Source organism: Callithrix jacchus, chromosome 3 (genome assembly GCF_049354715.1).
Source record: "Callithrix jacchus isolate 240 chromosome 3, calJac240_pri, whole genome shotgun sequence".
In the NCBI taxonomy this organism is placed as follows: Eukaryota; Metazoa; Chordata; class Mammalia; order Primates; family Cebidae; genus Callithrix; species Callithrix jacchus.
The window spans coordinates 178,520,576-178,540,945 of NC_133504.1; the positions used below are offsets into that span (position 1 = coordinate 178,520,576).

The following is a 20,370-nucleotide window of genomic DNA, read 5'->3' on the forward strand; positions in this document are numbered from 1 at the left end:
TTGAAATTGTGTCAGAGCCCAAGAAGCATCACAAATTGCTCCACAACTTTCTTCACTACAGGCTAATTTTTCAGTCCTTGAATCTTAACTTGGAAACTTGTTTCCAAAAATTTCTAAAAAATGTATTTTGCAATTTGGGGAGATTGCAGTTTTAGAAAGTAAGCAAAAGATAACAGTACTCGAAAACTGAAAACATTGACCCATATATTTTATGCTGCTATACAACAATCATGTTACCAAATTCTCATTCTAGGTTGCAGATTCATAATTGAGGTTTACGCTATGGTGACAAAGACAAAATGCAGTAATGAGACAGTCGTTTGGATTGTTACAGCCAAGGATTTGGCCACAATCATTAGGCTAACTGAATGACGAAATTTGCTTCTCTGGTGCAAGCTCTCTGCATGGTGATCTTCACTTTGAGTAGGCCACTGACTTAGACCCAAGCGATCTGCTGCACCGTTTCAAGAAAGGGAACATTTTAGACCACGGATTGTTTTTAAAACCTGTACACTCTATTAGCTCTTGGCTAATAGAGTGTTGGATCAACTGACTTCTGGCAGCTTTGCATATTGACTCGACTGACATATGTACAATTTCAGACTTGAAGCCACACATGAAGTAATTGTGAAGCCTTACAATTCATCCCTAAAAATCTGCCATGCTGTGGTTCTTGTCTTCTCCAACAATGTAATCCCTAGGAATTGTGATGATATGAGCTTTTAAAAAATTGTTAATTAATCACTTAGGACATATTAATTTATGTTTGATGAGGTAGAATGTGTTGAAAAAGCCCAGAACATTGAAAGAAAGAATGAAATGACTACTGTAATATAGTTTGGTTCAGGGATTTTCTTTTCTTTCTTCTTTTTATACAGTTACTTATGGCATATGATATTAAGAAAAGGAAAGAAAATTCCAAAGCAGAGTTTCCAGAGCAGGGTCTAGAGAAGCCCCATAGATTTACTCCAGCCGTGCAGTTTATAGGTGGTGAAACAGGCCTACAAAGAGCTTCAGTGTCTTGTCCAGTGTTCCATGGTTAGTTAGTGGCTTACTTAATCAGGGCTGTGTGTCATTTTGTCTTTCTTATGATTCAGCTTTGTGCTAAATGCCCCTTCCTTAATGAGGTGGTCCTTGCCTATATTAGTTAAAGAATTAGCCCCTTCCTGGCACCTAGTCACTCTGTCTCATTATTCTGTTTTGTTTTATTCATACCACTTTTTAATTTCTGAAGTTACATTCTGGTTTGTGATTCTGTGGTTTGTCTCCTGTAAAGTGCAAGCTCCATGAAGGCAGGGACTTTGGGTCTTGTTCACTATTATATCTAAAGTAATGTTTAAGACATATAAGTCCTCAGTGCAAATTGTGGATTGAATGGACCAGAGCTAAAGCGTAAAAGAACTCCAGTTTCTTAGGCATCTATTATGCTAGATGCTGTGCTAAGTTGTTTATGTGTGTTACACAAACTAAGAAGTAAATGATGTGTTTAGAGCCTTACAGTTAGAAAGCGGGGAAACTAGAACTGAAAGCCAGGGTTATTTTGCTCCAACTCCTGACATCACAAGAAATGATTTCCAGTGTTCAATGGTTCCAATCCACTGCTCCTTCCAATGACCTCTTCTCAGGCATCTAAAGTTCCCAGTACACCAAGTATGTGTTTGGCATCTCCTGTTGGCTCACATCTATCTGGGCCACTGTAGTTTTCAAAGAAATCAACCTGAATATATTATATTCAACACAGTAAATAGTCTACGTTGCTGGCTTCTCTGTATAAAGTGTACTAAGTAAATTTCTCATAGGTATTATAGCTTTATTTCAATTCAATGATGAATTCCATTGAGTTGCACAAATTTGTCATGAAAAGCCTTTAGGAGAAAGAAATCGACTTATCTCTTGATTATTGAAACCTGATGCAATCAAAGATGATAAAAAGTTCAGATGAGATGGGCCAAAAGATGAAGAAAGCATGGGAGTATCAACAAGACAGGAAATAATCCTGAAATAGTGTTGATTCTGACCACAGGCTAATCCATAAATTTGAGTTGGGGAAAATAAAATTTCTCACCTCTATCAGAACTTTTCACCTTCTTCAGATTAGGTCATACTGGATATAACAATCTCCATTTGGTCCCAGATTATAGAACTGTCAAACTTTAGTGCATACTAGATTCATCTAGAGAATTTATTAACAAAAGGGCACAGGGACCTACTTTAATTAAAGAGATTCTGTGCCAAGCACAGAGTGAGAGCTTAATTGACGGTGACTATTAGCATTGCTAGTCACTTCGCTCTTCCCAAGAGGGCAGGTGTGGGCCTGACTCATTCATTCACAGATTGGCAAGAAAAAGAAAAAACATGCACAAAACTTGGAATTTGAAAACCTGTGTTTGGAGATCAGCACTGTTAATTTCTAGGTGTGTGACTTTGAATGACTAACTTCATGTCTTGGAGCTTCAATTTACTTGTCTGAAACCATCATAGTCGATAATGTTTATTTAGAAGGCTGTTGTAAGAACTGGATGAAGGGATGCAGGTGAAAGAATCCAACAACAAAAGGGCAGTAGGCAGTGGTTTAAAATGTGGACCTTCTCTATTATGATTAAAACAGATCATTTACTTCCAAATCCCAGCCCTGTCAGCCATCATTAGCTGTGTACTGTAGGCAAGTAAACCTCGCTAGCTTTGGTTTTCTCATATAGGAAAGAGACAAAAAAAATACTCTATCTATATCAACTCTCAAGCTTGACATGAACCCTGCTATTATGAGCTCTATTTTACTGCAAGGGAACTGAGGCACAGAGGAGTTAAGCAGCCAACCCAGATTCACACAGACACCAATCTGGTTTGTGTCTCTAGGAACTCTGGTTTCAGAGCCTCCACGCCTTACCAGTGAGCCTCTTGCTCCCACGAGCACATGAGACATGATTAGGAAGGGCCCAGCACGCAACAAATGCTCAGTAAATATTTCCTAATATTTGAATAATTTACTTTCACATTCCCATCTGGTTTCTTTCTATTTTGTTATGCAGTGCACCACACAGCTCAGACATTCAGCGTTCAACCTTATGCAGCTATTGCCCGTGAACGCAAAAGTCCACTTGGGCTGCCTAAAAACTACAGATACGTTTGTATGAGAAGGGGAGCATCGTGGCACATTTGGTTTTTATTGCTTTCCGCACATTGGGCACACAATATTTGTTTATTAGGTAAAGGTGAAAAGTAACAGATCACCTTAGAATAAAAGTACAGATGAGTTGCTTGAGAAAGGGCTAAATAGAAAATTGGCTGTTATAAATTTACAGTAACTAAAATCCCTTTACACCTAGAGCCTTTCTTGGAAGTAGCTTATGTATGTGCTGACAATGACTGACATACTGGGAATGAAACCCATCTTAACAGTACAGGAAGTGGAAGTGTATGCCAAAATTACTAAAAGAGAAGAAAGGAAGTCAGATGTCAAGTAGAGTTAAGGGCAATTATTCTTTATTTTGGAGGAGCTTTCCAGTGAGCTGGGGGAACACAACCCAGGCTGAGGGCGTGGGATCTTATTCAAATCATGAATCAGAACACATTGAGAGATACATAGTCTGATGATAAGACAGAGTGTAAGGACTCATGACATATGCTTCTTGTAACCATAGAACTCATGATGAGGGACCTGCTACAAAATGGACATTCAAGTTTCTGGGAACAAAGGCTGATCAAAACAAAATGATTCCATTCAAGTTTGTTATATTTCTTTTCACTATTTCCCAGTCATTACCCACAATTTGATTTGAAGTACTTATAAAAGAAATGTACCCCAGTACAATGCAACATTTAGGAAATTATGCATTCCATTTATAGAATTACTATTAATGCAAACTCGTAGTTTTGCCAACACAATTTAGATATTTCTGCTTCCATATTGCAATGATTGCATTATCCCCCCAAGGCCAAGTGGAGTGGTGAGCACATTTGTTTAATAATAAAGTAGGCAGTAAATAAATCAACACCCTTAATGAAAACTAAATTGAGCACAGGATTTATGCCACTATAAGGAAATCTCCATGAAACAATATTCACTTTAATGCTTGCTTTTTCCTCAACTAAAATCCTACAGTATATCAAAATGAAGACAGCACCTTCAATGTGAATTTTGTAGGAACGAACATGATGACACTGTTTTTCAGAGTAGGCTACAGAGCCACTTCTGCTTGTCCCCACGAGTGTCAGGGTTGGCCTCACACTCCTCTTGATTATGGATCTATAGCTATGAAGGAGCAAAATTGGCAAGTAAGGGCTTTTCAAAACTAACCCTTCCTAAGCAAAGCCGATTCTGACGACTTTCACTTTCTCTCTCTTGTTCAGCAGAAGCAACCCCCAGAGGAGTTGTGTTATTGACTAAGCCCCAGTCAGTAAACACCCCTGAACATCATCAAAAAACAGAGAGAGAGAGAGAGAGAGAGAGAAACACCAACAATAGCCAAAGGACGCCTTTCTAAGGAAAAAAAGCCTGAAGACGTTCACTTCAATGGAGAGAGGGCTGTTTACTTACATTGCTTGCAAGACCTTCCAACAGCTGGAGTCTTTGAACTCTAATGCGCGCAGATGTGGAGCTTTTGCTCAAAATCCCATTCCCCTTTGGCAGCGAGAAGTATTCATAACTCTTTGGGGCTTCAGATTGATAAGTAATTTCCTGATTCGCTTTCAAAAGCGTTCTCCCAGGCTTTGAGCAGTGGCAAAGAGAGGGAGCGGGCAAGGACCCCGGCGAGCAATGACGCTGTGGCCTACACAGAGCTCCTGATTGTTTGATAGAGCCCGAAAGAAGACGTCGACGTTACAAACAAAAATAAATAACCTCCTTTATCTGTTGGCTCTCTCCCCAAATTGTATTTGGGAAATAGCACAGTGAGTATGGACAATATTTTTTCTAAAATATAATATTAGCTGAACACCTTCTCATTTTTGTGCTGGGAGAAATCAGGTCACCTCTGACTGGTCTTCAAAGACCAGCTGTTGCAATTTCTTTCCTATCAGCCATTTTAAGGGATGTTCTTAGAAAACATGCAGTCCAACCCCTTTGGTTGACAGTCAAAAGAAATGGTGCCAGGGCTCACAAGACTTGACCAGGATCACACAGCTGGTTAGTGGAAGGTCAGGAACCCTAAGAGCCAACTGTCAGGCCAGTGCTCTGTCCGCTATAGGGAGGCGGTGGCAGATGCAAGGGTTGGAGGTCTGACTCTCGATCTTTAAGATACCTCTCACTGGACATGGCCCTTAATGTTTCTGACTTCTGGTTTTCACAGCTGCAGAATAAAAATCATTAATAGTGACCCTTGCTTGGTCATACAATGTGGTCATCTCCATGAAAGAGTTTTGTCCAGGATGAAAGCAATTGTTTCTTAGAATGAAATTTTGTTGACATAGTCCAATTTACATGCTTCTTTTCTCTTTTCCATTCTCATTTTCCATTCAAAGTTATTTTCTTATTGAAAGAAATCATTGAGTGACTTTAGGATGGAGAAGGAGGAGGATAGTGGCCAGGAAATAAGATAGAACATAGAGAAAACTTTTACCTTGGAAATCCAGGTCAAGATTAGATGAAAGGGTATACAGCATATTTTATCATTTGCCTCAGAAAGAACAGCCAGTCTAGAAATACAAAGTAAAGCTTGGCCACTGCCTCAAACACTTAACAGCCTAAAGGGAGCCCTGTGGAGTCCTCTAAACATTTCAAAACACAGTTGACTCACTGGGTATGTGATCCCTGTCGCATTGTACTTATCTCATTTTGTTGTGGTTAGAATCAAATCAGGTGTTTATCAAGATAGTGCTTTGCAATGCTTCATGCTTTGAAACTGGAAAGTAGTTGCTATGGTTTGAAGGTATGCATCCCCTGACAAATTCATATGTTGGAGCCTAAGATCCAATGTGATAATATTAAGAGGTGGAGCCTTTAGGAGGTCATTAGGTCACAATGGCAGGGCTCTTATGTGGGATTAGTGACCTTGTGTAAGGACTGGAAGAAGCTAGCTAAGCCCTTTTTGCCCTCTACCCTCCTGTCACATGTGGACATAGTATTTGTCCCTCTGCAGGATATAGCAGCAAGGTGCCATCTTGGAAGCAGAGACAGAGTCCTCACCAGATACTAAACCTGTTGGCACCTTGATCTTGGATGTCCTAGCCTCCAGAACTGTCAGAAATAAAGTTCTGTTGTTTGTAAATTAGTCAGTGGTAATCTGTTATAGTGGTACCAATGGGCTGAGACAGTGGTATTTTCCAGTGGGATGTGCAACTACCATTGCCCATTTCATCTGTACCGTTGGCTGAGACCACTTGGTGCCAGGACTCCTGGGTTCTAACTTGACCTTTTCCCCTTTTTTCTTTTTGAAGAATGTATTTCATCTTTCTTCCCTTGTCATTCAACTCTTGGTACTTGTCTCTCATGCTTGCCACTACTGGTTTTCTTTCTTAGGGTTCAAATTGTCCTTCCATTTCTCATGTAACGGTAAGAATGAAGAACAAAGAGAAAACATTTTGTTCAGTAACATAGAAAGGCATCCACGGTGTCTTGACACTAATGGGAATGTCTTTATTTTTGAAGTAGCCATGAACAAAGATCAAATAAATCAAGATCAACCCTCTTGAAAATGATCAAGTCATAAGTCCAACTTATGTTTTATAGTTCCATTCACTTCTTTTACCTTTTATAAATTTATTATATAAAGGTTATTTCAGTTAAGATTTGCACTCTATCATCTGTAAGAAAAATTTTTAATTGAGCCTCGCTTGGGATACCATAACAAAATACCATAGACTGGGTGGCAAAACAACAGAAATTAATTTTCTCACATTTCTGGAGTCTGGAAGTCTGAGATCGGGGTGCCAGCATGGTTGCATTGTGGTGAGGCTTCTCTTCTTGACTTACAGATGGTGGCCTCCCTTCTGTGTCCTTGTATGCTAGACAGAGGGAGATCTTTCTCTTTCTCTTCTTAAGAGACCAAAGTCCTATAGAATTATGGACCCATCTTATGACCTCATTTAACTTGAATTAAATTAGCTATGAAAGCCTCTAACTCCTGATAAAGTCATGCTAGGGGTTAAAACTTCAACATTGAATTTTGGGGTGATACAATTCAGTCCATAGCAAGCCTGCAGGAAGTGAAAGAAGGGAGCTAATACTTATTCTGCCTTTTTCCCCCTCATTGAATCGTCAAAACATCATTGATAGGTTGGTAGTGACTTTTCTAAGGTCACAAAGCTAATAAGTGGCAGTGACCAAATGTAAACCATGATGACCAGAACCCTGCTCCCTTCATGACACATTCTGCCTCTACCTCCTCTTTTCTCCTGGATTTTGAGCTGTGATCCTTTATTTTTCCTCCCCACTCTTCCCTGGTTAGTTGCCTGGAGGCCAAACATTGTTACCCAGAGCACCACGAGAAGGAAGCCATGGGGATTCCCTCCATGTACCTGCTGAGCTTAGACTGACAGCTGTAGAGAGTTTGCCTGGAATGTTCTCTCTGCATACCTCCCAGCTTCCTTCATATTAATAAGCCTCTTCATTAGTTCAAACTGAATTCACATGCTTCTCCCCTGCGATGCTTTCTTTGGTCTGACCCTCACCCACTCTTTCTCCTCCTTGCTATGTTCTCTTATACTGTCCTACACTTCCCCTTCATAATTTTTCTCCTTTCATAAGATTTCATAAGTGTTGTTTTATTATTGTAGTGGTTATAGCAATAGTTATATATTTCTAAGATAATTTGCATAATGTCTGTCTCCCTTACCATTCTGTAAGCTCCCTGAAGCCAGGGATGCTTTGCTCACTAAGATATGTCCAGCCATTAGAACACTAACATGAGAACCCACAGAGGAGGAAGGGAGGTTTAGACAGTGACAAACTGGGGAAATAAATAGTAGAAGAAAGGCCCTACAAAATTCACCTGCAGCAGTGTGACTAGTAAGCATATGCCCAAGAACAGTCCAATGGGGCCCCTTTATTAAGCCTGCTGTGTACCACCAAGTGCATTCTTCCCCTGTTTTGCTAGGTTTGGTTAATCAAGAATGAGGTTGTTAATGTGAAAAGAGGCAGCTTGAGGAGCAGATCTTGGGTCATATCTGCTGCCTGCTGGTCAAGGTCTGGGCTCCTGCAAGGGCAGCACAGCCTGGCCCTCTGCAGGACGGGCTGCCTGTTCATACCCCATCAGCCTCAGTCTCGTCTTAGAAAGAGCTGATGGGACAGAGGTTTGAAGATGTACAGGAACCAGGAGGAATTCCTACCAGGGAAAGACATTTTCTGTTGAAAGAACCACATGTGCAAAGAAATGAAATGACAGCGTGTTGTGTTTAGGGAACCTCAAGAAGCCTAGTTTTGTTGGTGAGTTACAAGAAAATGCGATAGTAGAAACGAAAGTATCAGATAAATCTTAAGTGTTTCCATTATTATCTATTTCTCAAATTTGGAGGGCCAATGAGCGTGTACATGTGGAATTGTTTTATAAACTGGAAAAAATCCTATGAAAATATTTTTATTACAAATTCTTTTGGATGAAGATAACTAGACTATTGGGCTAAGAAACCATGCTGGGAAATGGAATTATTTATAAATTTCTTTTATTTATAAACCAAAAGTTTTGATTAATTTCCTTCTTCTAATCTCCTTTCAAAGACTAGAATGTAAGTTTATAGTATCTATTGAATATGAGTGAGCTGAGATGTATGTTTTCAACTCAGCAGCATCCCTGGCCCTTTCTACTCTCTCTCTGAGGGAACAGGGACTGGAAGCCTGGAACTACATTTCCCAGAACCACTTGTAGGCAGAGTCCCTGGTTAGGGCCAGCCAAGGAGGGCACACACAGGTCTGTAGTCTGCCTAATACTATTGTATTATAGTATAGTATATAGTAATACAGGGTTGTGAAAGACAGAGAATAATTAGAGGACATTATTCTTTGGTGTCAGTTACAGAACGGGAACAGCCAGCTGATGGGAGGTTTGCAGGAACTTCTGGGTGAGATCCTAGAATCTCACACTTCTGTGTGGCTTCCCAGCAACCTTGTTCTTCTGGGTTTACAGTCAAACAGAATGCTTTTTTCCTCTAATTATTGGTCACATGAATCCCTTTTAAACACTTATTTTTTATTTAGAAATTTTTATAGACTCATAAGAAGTTGCAAAAAATTTACACAAATGCCCTAGCTTCTTCCATGGTGACATATCAATATAATAATCATAAAATCAAAAAAATTGACATTAGTACAATAGTATTAGGCAGACTACACACCTTAGCTTTTACCAGTTTTTTTTTTTTTTTTTTTTGAGATAGAGTCTCACTCTGTCACCAGGCGCCAGGCTGGAGTGCAGTGGCACAATCTCAGCTCACTGCAAGCCTCCTGGGTTCAAGCAATTCTCCTGCCTCAGCCTCCCGAGTAGCTGGGACTACAGGTGCACACCACCACGCCCAGCTAATTTTTGTATTTTTAGTAGAGACGGGGTTTCACCATGTTGGCCAGGGTGCTCTCCATCTCTTGACCTAGTGATCCACCTGCCTCGGCCTCCCAAAGTGCTGGGATTACAGGCTTGAGCCACCACGCCCAGCCGGTTTTTACCAGTTTTTATGTAGATTCATTTGTGTGTTGCATAATTCAGTTTAGTTGAATGCCATTTGATCTCATGTACAGATTCTCTACACTTCTTTCAATGGCTCTTAAGGACTTTAATTTCTTGTCTTAAATCTCTACTCAATGCTATTTTCTTAACTGAGTGCTGATTCAGATGCTTAATAATTTCTTGGTGTTATCTCACATGTGAAGACTTGCAGTCAAATTTTGGTGCTTACCTTTCATTATGTTCATCCATGTATTCAACTAAAATATTACTCACTGATAGTCCTCCACATTCTTTTTCTTCCACTGTTTTCATCACAGGATTACCAAGGCATTCTCAGTATATCATCATATTATATGTAAGTGATCAAAAGAGATTTTTAGCTTTTTGTTGGACTTTTAACTGCTCAGTTTTCAAAGTCATCCTTATGGTAGTAGATTAAAAATGCAAAACTAATTTAATCATTCTTAAATAATGGCAAAATAATTTATATATGGTAAGGCAGGAAACAAACAATAACAGGTATAGCTAAAGGATAGGAGGAGGCCAAGCTATCGTTATTCAACTAAAATATTACTCAGTTATTGAAGATAATAAAACTGTACACCTAAACAGTGCAGGAAATTTAACAAGGGCCATTAGAAATAATATATATAGAACAGAGTTAATAGATACAAAAAATACATACATGAAAGTAGCCTTCCTATTTATCAAAATAATCAGAAAACAGAATGTTAGAAAACCCTCTAGAATCTAAAATGATGCTGGTTTCCCTGCAGAGGAAGGAGAGACTGGCCTCTCCCTAACTCTGGGCTGTTTTCTCACTTGAGACTTAATCAGTACAACTTGTGTGCAGAGACTCTCAAAATTTTGCTAACATATTTTTTTTCCTTTTCTCATCCTTACCTCTGACTCACTAACCACAAGTGATCAAAATCTGGTTTGAAGAAGCTGAGGGAAATGAACTCTATGACATGTCCTTTGTCCCTTCCTAATTAAGACACATTTCCTTTCAAAATATTCCAGCCTGCAGAGATGGTCCCTGGCTGTAACTTAATTTTTTTTTAGCATCATTTTCCACAAGGCAGTGAAACAACTTGCCCTCAGATATTTCAGAATATGATCTTTGTTCTACATTCACCATTTGGTTGGCGTTTGCAGAATAAATGAACCATCTGACCTAAAGAACTATGCATGTCTTCGCCACTTGCCACCAGTGGGGCAAAGACGTTTCCTGGCTAACATTTGTTAGATGCTAGCAAAGTTCATTGATTCTTCTAAGCATTATCTTAATTAATCTTTACCACTATATGGGTAGAAAATTAAAGTCACTTAAACAAAATCTCAAGGCTACCAAAAGGTAGAACCAAGGTAAGTGCCAGATGGTGAGGCTGCAAGTCCTTTCTCTGCTTTTCTTGTAGGTGACAATAATTTTCTTTTCAACAGGGTTTCAAAAACAAGATCTGGGAATCAGCCTGGTCCCTGTGATACTGATACACATATATTCTAGTGAGCTGCATTGGCTGCATCAGCTCAGTGTGTCTAATTTAAAAAGTCAGCCTGTAGAAAAATGCCAGATAAATAAATGGTGCTGGTAGTGCTAGGTAACGGTGAAAATTGTATAAGCGATATATGAGAGCTGAAAATGTAGTGGGAGTCCCAAGCATAAGACTGCCACTTGTTGCTGGAAACTTTGTCATCAAAGAGTATTTGGATTTAGTTCCTAAGTGGAGTTAATTCTTTAGAACTTTAGCACCTAATGAGGGCAACAAAATTCACAGCACTTTCAAAAGTATAATTTAGAAGACTCTATTTTCCTGAATAATAGTTCTTTGAAGACTACTGGAAGTTGCCTTCTTTCTAATTTTAAGATTTTGATTGAAACCATTCAAATGCAGGTCTAGCTTCAAAGCATAGCTTGAAACCCAGAAGTGCCTCCTGATTTATATTGCTTAATTAATTGATTCAAAAGAAGAAAGAGGTTCCAAATCCCAGTAATTTTCATTGTGGATAAATAGATGCATTCCCTAAGTAAATACTTGAACCAAAATATATCTCAAAAGAGCCTAGTCTCAAGCCCTTCGACTTTCCAGTCCCTTAATTTAACAATCATCACTCTCTTTTCCCCTCAATTTTTCCATTCCTCATGTTCATCAGCATGACCATGCTGTCTCAGCCAACCCACAGGAACCATACGTGCACTTCCTGTCTTAACAATGAAGCTCTCACTTAGTCGGTAGATTATTCAGGATAACGATATTTACTGAGGCTGGCTTGTTTTAGTCCAGGGACACATAAGTGCTCCTTTGGAGATTGCAAACAACATCTAAGTCACATGTTATTTGAAAGGTAAATATGTAGCCATGAAAGAAAATGTAAAAAAGAGAAGAAAATAGAGGAAGGGAAAAAAGTGAGGCAAAGGAAAATGGGAGAAAGACACAGCGAAAGGAAAAGAAAAGGCAGAGGAGGGAGGTAAAGCAAAGGGTTAGATGCTGTAACTGCAAGTGACCACAGACTTGGGTTGTGCTTTTTTTTTTTTTCCAGGGGCTATTCACAGTTTTTCATGTGCCATACCATGCCCTTCTTCCATGATGCAGCAGCAGTAAACCGACTTAACGTGCCCTCAACTGTAGCTAAAGTTTACACTTACAAGTGGCATTTTTGGATAGGGTGACCAACTATCCTAATTTTCCTGGGACCGAGGGGGTTCCAAAGATGTGAGGCTTTCAGTTTTAAAACGGATAGTTCAGTCTAAAACAGGAGTTTTCCATGGCATGGGATTTTCGGTGCTAAAACCAGAAAAGTCTCAGGCAAATCAGGAAAAGCTGTTCATCTTATCTTTGAGTGAGACAGTAAATTGTGTCTCTTACATTTTTTGAGCATTGCACAGGAAACTTTCCAGCTGTCAGCCTATCTTCCATGTGCTGGGGTCTGTTACATTGTGCATACTGTAGCGGACATCTTTTTGTTCTGCTTGCTGAGCACCCCAGTAATCTTTGGATAACTCCTTTCCTATCTTATGTGTTTCTAGTTGGGCTGTCATGCATAGTACCCTTCACTCCTGCTGCCTCCCACTGAAGTAAGGAAGTCAGCCAGGGTAGGCTAAGCAAAACAGACACCTACAGCAACAGTGATTAGTTGGGGGGTGAGTATGGAACTCAAGGAAGACAGCGCTTGGGATAGAGAAGTCCCTTTTGCTCTTAGTGAAGACTATCACTGGTCATCTTCTCCACCATGTATGACGAAGTCCACAGGTTCAGAATGAAGTCAGAGGGAGAGAGAGAAAAAAAAAATACTTGGAGCATCTTTTGAGCCCCTGGATCCCACCACACAAGAAGCTAACACCATTCCTAGATTGCCCAATTTCATTAACTAATGCATTCCCTCTTTTCTTAAGCCGGTTTGATATGGGTGCTTGTCATGTGCAACGAAAAGAGTTGTGACTAATAGACAAATATGAGCTCTTTTATTCAGGAGTCAGTCCTGAGAGACGGGTCTAAGTTAAGCCACATGAAATCACTGATATTCAACTTCTTTTGACTGCAAATGTGGAAATTCCATTTGGTGCAATTTAAATATTGTTATATCTATTGTACAGATGAGGAAAACACTTAGTGGTGATAAATAATATGTCCAAAGGTGCACATTTGTTAAGACAGTAGACCTGGGAACCAAACCCAGGTCTTTCTGATTCTAAGGTACACAAGTATATTTCCAGTAGTTTATGCTGCCTGTAAAAAACAGATTTCTTAAGAGCCATCCCTTGCTATTGGACAAAGTCCTTGAAATATACTAGATTGTGATTCGTACTTTTATGTATGAACTTATATATGGTGCCAAACACCTGCTCGTTTGCTTGTAAAATCCTTATTTCACTGGATATTTCGTGAAGAGAAGTCAGACACACCAGTGTGCAAAGAAAGGAAAAACCCTGTTCAACTCTGACACATATTTTCATTTTGCCTGGGATGAACCCCTAGGGGATGATACGTCAGCTTTTCAAAAGTACTCTAGCTTTGGTTTTCACTGACAATCAAGAAGTGCTATTCTTGAGTCAAAATAAAGAGACTGTTTGCCCATGCTATTCTCTGTTCAGAGAGACCTTTCATATACCTCAAGCCCAACATATTTATAATTGAGCTGTGACAATGAGAGAATGATTCTGGGTACTTTCTTTTGTCATGATTATTCCATGTGCTTGCCCACTGATGCAATGGAATGATGCTTTCCCAGGGAATATATTTTTTCTCCATGGTGGTGTTCCATACATACTTTAAAAGTGGCAGAACATGTATACAACATATGGAAAGTTTCTGTGGCATTTCTTTAGCATTTATTATATGTGAAGTTATTACAATTCAGGATTGTCTGTTCATTTTAATTAATGCCAGAGAAACAATGGTCTTATTGGAGCATGGATAATATTCTATGGCAAACGTTTTTGGCATTATCTGCTGAGCATCTCTCTTCCATAAATTTCCTTCCCCCATCTACATGGTGGTAGGCTGCAGTCATCAGCTAATGTTGTTATTAATACTGCTGCATAATGCCTCCCAGATCTCAGTGGCTTATAATAACAAACATTTATTTTTTTTTCTTACTCATTAAAGCTATGAAGCTTGCCCAAGATCACACAGCTGGGAAATGATGAAGCTGAGATTCATTCATTCAGCAGACATCATTGAGCTCCTCCTAAGTGCCAAGTACGATGAAGAGGCTGATAAATCACCAAGCCAAAGACTATTTATGTCTTACCTGATGATGCTAAAAGTGAAAACAATGTCATTACAGCTCTAGAGGGTCAACCAAAAAGACAGAACATGACACAGAAAAGGTTTGACAGGATCTGACAAGTCAGGGGTGTGGTGGTTTAGGGGATACAGATAACACTGGCCAGAATGGTAGCCATAGTGGGATCATAACAAGATTAATTAGACAATGTGAATTTAAGGCATTCCAAGTAGGAGCTGACATTGCATCTCTAATTTCAAGAGAGGTGAGAAAGGGAAGGAGACATTTGAAGCCATTTTTTAAGTGTCTGCTCTGAACTGGGTATCATCACATGAGGAAAACCCAAAGCAATGTTCGGAGACAAGTGCATCTCATTTCACATTTGACATCTTCCTGGATGTCACTTTCTATATGTTTAATGCAAAGATAGTGATATTTCTTTTTAATGCAAATATAGTGATATTTCTTTCTTCATATTATCTTAGTTTGTGCCTAACACACTGCAGGTTCTCAATAAATGGTAGTTTTCTTTGAAAAATCCGTTAGTTGCTTTCCAGTGTTCACTTTGCCATTATCGCTTGTAACAGAAGCCTCATTTGTCTGAGGATGCAATGTGGCCAGGTAAATGCCCACCTTCCCAGGAGTCTTTGTGGCTAGTCAAGGCTGTGACCCACTGAATTGGGACAGTAATAAGTAAGCAGAGGTTGATGGAAGAGGTTGCTGGGAAAGCTTCCTATAGGAGTAAGGCTTAGGTGGTTTCACATATTCAGATTTTGTTTTACGTAGTTTGCCATTGATTCAGAATGCAGTCATGGCATTGAGGTAGAGTAAATGTCCTGTGATCACAATAGCTACATACCGTACGTACCAGCTTGGAGGAACAGAAGGGTAGAATAAACCTGGGTCTCTTGTGACCATGAAGCTTTTGGTCTACTTGAATAAAAAGAAAAATTAAATGTGTCTTTAAAAAAAAATACCAACCATCCAACACACAATCATTGAAGCCTACGGAAACAGCTCCACCCGGCTGAATGACTGAGCTCAGCTTGATCTTGCCAACCATGTTAACACCAGACAAAGCAGAAAAATCAAAGCTTAAAATAATAAGAATAATTTAAAAAATACCATCAAGGGAAGACATGTAACCAAATAATTAATGAGGCATATTTTAAGGTGTTCATTATTTAATCCTATAATGTTAGTAATGAAGTTTGGTAGAAAAAAAAGGTACACAATTTCAAAGCAGGGAACTCAGGTTCAAATTCTTACTGAACCTTTTATCAGGGGAGTGAATTTAGGCCAGTCTTTTTATCTTTCCAGGTTTGAATTGTCCACACTGCAAAATTATGACAATGATGATGACAGGTCTGAATTGTCCACACCGCAAAATTATGTTGACATGAAGAGTACTCAAGGGAATGTATGTGAAAGTGCTTTATAAACAATAACTATTAGGCAAGGTTTCATTACTATTGAAAAGTGAAAAGATAGTCAAGGCTGAAATAGCCAAGCTTGTCCAGTTACCATCTGGCACCAATGTGTGGTCTAGAGACATGAAACTGAGGTGCTGAAGGATATATGGGCTGTAAATGCTCTGTCAAAGGCTAGCAATGAAGGTCATTCATGGTCATAACCACATGTTTCTTACAAACGGAAGTGCCACATTAATGGGGAAGAGGAAGAAGGAAGAAAACTCTAATTTTTTTGATCACTTATTGTGAGTCCTTTGGTGTTTTACATATATGATCTTCTTTAATTAATTGCAGGCACGAAGCTATGTTCACAAGTGCTCTGAGGATAGAACTTTTACATTTTGTGAGTGGAGTTATGCTTCAGGTCAAGTTGCCTATAGTTAACACACAAGGATCAAGAATGCTTACTCAGGTAGGGGAAGTAGGGGATGGACCAGACTTATGGGAGGGGTCTGAGATCTGAAGTTAGCTGATTAGACCCCACAGAAGGATGAATCTTACTTACCAAAGATTGAAGGCTTAGACTTGCTTATCTAGAGGTAAAGAGGGAAGGGAATTTCTCAGCCATCGAAGACCTCCCAGAGCAGCTGTTTATATATCACCTCTTAGAAAATAAGAGTATAGAGATTTTGCTGTGTGGCTGGCACTGTGCTAAGCACTTTAAATTATTAACTCATTAATTTTTGCAAAAGCCTTTTGAGGTCTAGGTATTATGTTTACCTCCATTTTACAGAGAACTGAGGTATAGTGAGCTTAATTGATTGCCCAAAACCACCCAGCTGGATTGGAACCCAGTCAGCCTGGTTTCTGTGCCTTGCATATCACCACTTCACCATGATGCTCTTTTGCCCTTGAGAGGAGGAATGCAGCAGAACATATGTCACACAGCTGGGCTGTGGATCTTGAGAACTCAGCTTCTTAAGAAACTCAGAAGAGTTAATGTGTTTTCTTGGTGGAAGAGGGCTGAAGTGCCTCCCAAAGATCCTTTTGGCTTTTCAGGGAATTAAATGTAACCGTCTACTCATATCTAGCAATGCCTTCGTTAGTCTAATATGAGATTTAGGGATTTGGGAAGACATCTGGAATTTATTTATGCCATTTGGGTTTGAAATTCAATATTAAATTCATAGAATGAAAGAAACAAAGAAACCAGAGTAGACCATATTTACGAAATCTGACTACACAGGGTATGTGTTTGCAAACTGGGCTTGAACGTCTGGCTGAAATATTGCTCTGACTACACTGGGTCATTCCTCTCAAAAGGCAAAAACACCTTTCTGGAATCATTTTGAACTCCTGTATATATAGTAATGGCAGAGAGTATATTTCAGGGTTTTTCTTCCCCAGGATAATGTTAAAAGCAATGTAAGCGATTAATGTGTCTGTGCTTGAGATTATGGCACAATGATAATTAAAAATATATCACCTTAATAGTTTCAATTGTTCATTCTGAGCCTGGGGAGATAGCACGGGCTTCAGAGCAACCTTGAACTGTTTTCTCCTTATTATTATCATTCCATTAGTTGTATAATTCTGAATAGTCTCCCAAGCCAGTTTCTTAACCTACAGGATGTTTCAAACAGAAGGTGGAAAGCAGTGGTATAAATTTGGGAAGTTTTAGGTAGTTCATGATGGTCAAAGTGAAATGTGCTTCTGAAGAATATTAGAAGATGCAACCCAAGAGGTAAGCTTTGTAAAGCCTGGTGTCCCAAGCAGGGGTGTGGAGTTTATCCTGAAATTACCAAAAAGTTGCTTTAATTTTAATCTTTTTAGATACTAAATAGAATTGTTTTCCCTTATATTACAATTGTATATTATTCCTTATATTGCTTTTCCTATATTACAAATATAGTAGCTTATCATAGAAAACAATAGATAAGGAAGAGAAAGTATTTAAATTGAATCAATCACACAAAGGTTACCATGGGGTCCTCTTAGCCACTTACAGGTCTTAGATATAAACCTACCTGACATGACTTAACTGGAGACCAGCTAAGCTGAGTTTATGTACAGATGCTGTTTCTCATAGGTAAGTGCATGAATGACTTTTAGAAAAAGTCGGTCCTCATTATTTGAAGATCCTATAATTGCAAATTCATCTACTTGCTAAAATTTATTTATAAACCCCCAATCAAACTTCATGGTGCTCTCAATGTCATCTGTGGATGGACATGAACAGAACAACTCAGGTCAAAGATGACAGTGTTCTGCCTTCTTTCAGCTCTCACACTGTGAATAAGCGTCCTTTTTGGCAGTATATTTAGCGCTGCTTCCTGCATTTTTGTACTTTTTATTGGTGATTTTTCTATTTAAAATGTCCTCCAAGCATAGAAATGCTGCCTAGTGTTTTTAAGTGCAAGAAAGCTATGATGTGCCTTATGAAGAAAATACGTGTTAGGTAAGCTTCGTTCAGGCATGAGTTACAGCAATGTTGGCCATGAATTCAATGTTAATGAATCAATAATATATGTAAAATAAGACGTTGTTAAACATAGGCATACAAAAAAACAAGGTTATATAATGATCAATTGCCAAAAATATGAGCAGGAACTCTCATAAACTTAACTCTTTATTTCCCTGGGAGCAATGGTTCAAATTTGCTAATTTAGCATTCATGACGACTTTATAGAATATAACAACTGTGAATAGTGAGAATTAACTGTTTGTGTTTTTAAAAGATTGATGGGTTAGTTCTATCTGCAGAACCAGACTCTTAAACACCTGGTCTCCCAACCTAACCCCAAAGCCCTGGCTACTCAGAGGATGGCTGGCTGTCCAAGTGGTAGCCTTTGAAGGCCTTTCATGTGGATAGAACATTGCTCTTACACCTGCCAGACCTTCGATGGATGAAGCCAAATCCAAGAATATTGCAAGCCATAAACAGCAGGGATGATGCTACCACTCAGATCTAACTCTGCCTGGACAGGGTGAGGGGCTGTAACCATGCCCCTCCTCTCTGTCTATAAAATCTCTCCTTTTCCTTACCGTGTCAAGGAAAACAGGGAGTAGATACTGGGGCTTGCTTTGTTTATCACACACTGTGAAGGTGTGTCTCTGGGCAAAGGGCCATGCTTCAGAAGGGAAAGGAGCCTGCTCCAGCTATATTCCCGGAACTGGAAATCAGACTCACTCCTGGCAATGCTGGGGGTAGACTGGTCATCAGGAGTTCCCAAGGAGTTGAAAACTCTAGGGGTTTTGGGAGGTTTGATTGACAGCCTCTAAGTTCCCTTCAATGCTGAGATTTTAAAGATCTCATAGTCCTATTTCTTGTATTAACATTTCCTTTGAGCACCCTGGTTTTTGAGAGAAAACCTCCATGGGTTTTAATGCAATTGTGGGGATGTGGCATCACAATCCTTTCGAAGTATTTGTGATTGACACTTTTAGTTAGGGGGAAAGGGGGCTGGGATGGTAAATGTCCTACAATGCCCTAGAGAGTTCTACATAAGGAAGAATTGTGGCACCCAAAACTCAAGTAGCATGAGTAAATTTCTCTTTTATTTCCACCCATTGTGTTCCCACAGAGTCTTTCCACCTCCAGTTTTACTCCTAGGGCCAGCAATATAACTTATAAGCCCAGAACAAAATGAAAATGTGAGATACCGTGTTTGAAAAGCCAGATGCCTTTCCTTTTCTTCTGTGGTCTCTTTCCTGACTTGTTATTTGCCGTTTCTTGTAAATCCCTTGGGCACAAGGATACTGGCTGGTGAGAGCAGACATTCACAGGCATTGGACCCTGCCCTACGATTTGGCTTATAAATGTATGCACCTGACCTTCCTCATGCCTGTGCCTAGCCCCCCATTGGGAATAGAGGGTGGCAGTGGCTGCTGGGTAAGAACAAGGGAGCTGTCTGAAAGAGGAAAGGAGAATCCAAACCCCTGATGCATGCCCCATTGGCCCACTTTACTTGCAAAACACAAATGCAATATACAACTATTGAAAATTTCAAGACCTGAGAGCATCAACGGCCATGCCTGAGACTGCTTGTGAGTGCCATAAGCCCATGAATCCTAGTCCGTCCACTCCTAGCTCTGTGGTTGGAACTAGCCCAGATGCTGATGCTCATCTTGCACTCCTTCTCCTCCATACTCCTTGGTCCTATTTTTCTCCTCTGCACCTTTGAGGAGCCACTTACACATAAGTGTAAGTCTGTGATGAGTCATTAAAATGGGGTATATCCTCTAATAGTCAGAGCCTGGCTTCTTTTCTTTTATCCCCCTTAACATAGAACACAATTTCAAGTGGCATGAAAACCATTCTGGATGGTGAGGAGCAGGTACAAGAGGCAAACTTTAATTGAGCCTTAAAAATAACCATTGCCAAGCCTGGGCAACTTGGTGAGCCCCTGTCCCTCATAAGAAGAAAAAAATGAGCCAGGCATGGTGGCATGTGCCTATACTTCCAAGTAACTAGGTTACTTGGAAGGCTGAGGATTGTTTGAGCTCAGGAGTTAGAGGCTGCAGTGAGCTATGATTGGGTCAGTGCACTCCAGCTTGGACAATGCAGTGATATCCTGTCTTTTAAAAATGAACTAACAAACAAAATACTGTTGCTGTTATTGAGCATTACAGAGGAC

At 39.6% G+C, this 20,370-nt stretch overlaps 1 protein-coding gene across 2 annotated transcripts in view; it reads right to left on the bottom strand.

Annotated features, from left to right (window-relative positions):
• The window catches only part of C1QTNF7 (C1q and TNF related 7), a 105,119-nt gene that overhangs the window by 68,504 nt on the left and 16,245 nt on the right, over positions 1–20,370 (bottom strand). The window contains exon 1 of one of the 2 annotated variants that reach the window (XM_008993582.6): positions 4,538–4,761. The exons of the other annotated variant lie outside the window; for it this stretch is intronic. The gene's annotated coding sequence lies outside the window, so the exon portion shown is untranslated. Of the gene's footprint in view, positions 1–4,537; positions 4,762–20,370 lie in introns of those variants that run through there. 2 annotated transcript variants of the gene reach the window in all.